Source organism: Macrotis lagotis, chromosome 1 (genome assembly GCF_037893015.1).
Source record: "Macrotis lagotis isolate mMagLag1 chromosome 1, bilby.v1.9.chrom.fasta, whole genome shotgun sequence".
NCBI lineage: Eukaryota > Metazoa > Chordata > Mammalia > Peramelemorphia > Peramelidae > Macrotis > Macrotis lagotis.
This window is the reverse complement of record NC_133658.1, coordinates 921,309,164-921,311,178: the sequence shown is the minus strand read 5'-3', so window position 1 is coordinate 921,311,178 and position 2,015 is coordinate 921,309,164.

The window sequence follows — 2,015 nt, the reverse complement described above, 5'->3', positions numbered from 1 at the left end:
TCAGTGGTCAATGTAAACGAAATAATCTGATATGCCATTGTGTCCTCTGGTTTCTTATTGAGTCAAGCCCTCTCCTTCCATAGATCTCCTCCCAGTGAACAGAACTCATTGCCTTAATTTGAGCACTCTCTCTAGCAAAAGTGAAATATATTACCATCTTCATAGATTCTCATTATGCTTTTTCATATTTCCTATTCTCATGCCTCTGTTTTTAGGGATAGGGGGTTTCCTTACTTCTCAATCTCCAAGGACTAATGCTGACCTAATTCTTAAACTTCCCTCTATTTTATCCTCTTCCACTCCTTTGGCAGCAATTCACTGTAAGGGGTAATAAGGCATGTCCACCTCTGAGGCAACTGGTCATGAGAATGCCTACTAGGCAGCTGAATGGGCTTCATGCCAACCCTATACATACCTTCAATTTGCTATCTTGCCCTCCGTGAAACCAGTATATACACTGCATGAAAAACAAACACACCTTCCTCACACTTTCATTACCTAGGAGTTAACATAACTCTTCCCAGTCCAGTAGAAATCACCAGCTGTTCTGCTGAACTCCACGATCATCTTTCTTTCTCAGTCTAAAACTGGGAAGAACATAAAAATAATGCAGTTTTCTTATGCATTAAATAAGGGTTTGAACATCTGATGACATGAATCTGATGTCTTCATATCAAGTTGAAAATAGAGATCAGAAATCATGACTTTTCCAGGATGATTCCTAGGGTATTAGACTGATTGAATGGGAGATAATTTTGCTCTTGAGAGTTATAGGGAATGTTAGGAGGTAGGCAAGCTGTAGAGGAAAGGCAATATGTTTGCTTTTTGGATATTTTGAATTTAAGATGTCTCCTATCTATCTAGTTTGTGTTTTCTGAAAGTTACAAATCAATATTAACTTTTAAGAGAGAGGTTGTGCAGAGAAGTATATTTGAGAATCATTATCTTAGATAATTCAGTAAATACACTGGAGCCAATGGAATCATTTTGGAAGTCATGTAAAGGGTTAAGAGAAGACCCAGGATAGAACTCCATGGTACACACCTTTGATTATGGGACATGATCACCAGTAGCATCCAGCAAAAGAGATGGAAAAAGAATGGTCAGATGAATAGGAAGAGAACCAGGAGATAGGAGTATGTTGGAAACTTAAACAGAACAGACCTTCAAGGGAGCAAAAGTAAATAATATTGTAAAAGCCTTGAGAGAAGTCAAGGAGAAAAAATTCTTTTTTTTTGCCAACAAAGATATCATTAATAGGCTTGGAAAGTGTATTTTTGTTGAAATTATTATATTGAATTCTGCATTGTAAAATATTAAGAAGAGAGTAGGAGGAGAGAAGTATACCCAAGAATTGTTGCTAAACTTTTTAAGTAATTTAGTAATAAAAGGCTGAGGAGATTTATTATTATTAACAAGAATGAAAGGCTCAAATGAGGCTCTTGGGTGACTTTTTGTTGTGGTTTTCAGGATGCAGAGAGTAGGAAATAAGGAGGCAGACTTGGAGATAAAGAAAATAAATGAGAAGGTAGAAATATTAACTAGAAACAAGAAACAGGATAGAACAGGTAAAGGGCAAAGTTTTATAAAGAATAAAGCTACTTCAACATGTATGATGGAGTAATGAAGGAGATAGTTGGAAAAATCTTATTACTGAAGTCAAATGAAGAAGATATTTGAAAAGGAACTTTTTGCCTCATTTTTTCTGAAAAAAAATTAAGAAAAATATTTCAGTTGACAGAGTGTGGTGGGGCGAGAACCATGTCAGAATTGTGAAAACATTTTAGTATAAAAGAAGACAGAAAAGTCAACCACTGTTTACTATGGAATAATAGAATGGACTGACCTGAATGAGGGATTTCCTGGTAGGAGAGACATTCAAAACTAGATAATTAGTTGTCCAGAATGTTGCAAAGGGACCGACTCCTATATTGGGCAAAGAAGTAGTTGAGCAAGCCGGCTAGGTGGTGCAGTGGATAAAGCACTGGCCCTGGAGCCAGGAGTACCTGGGTTCA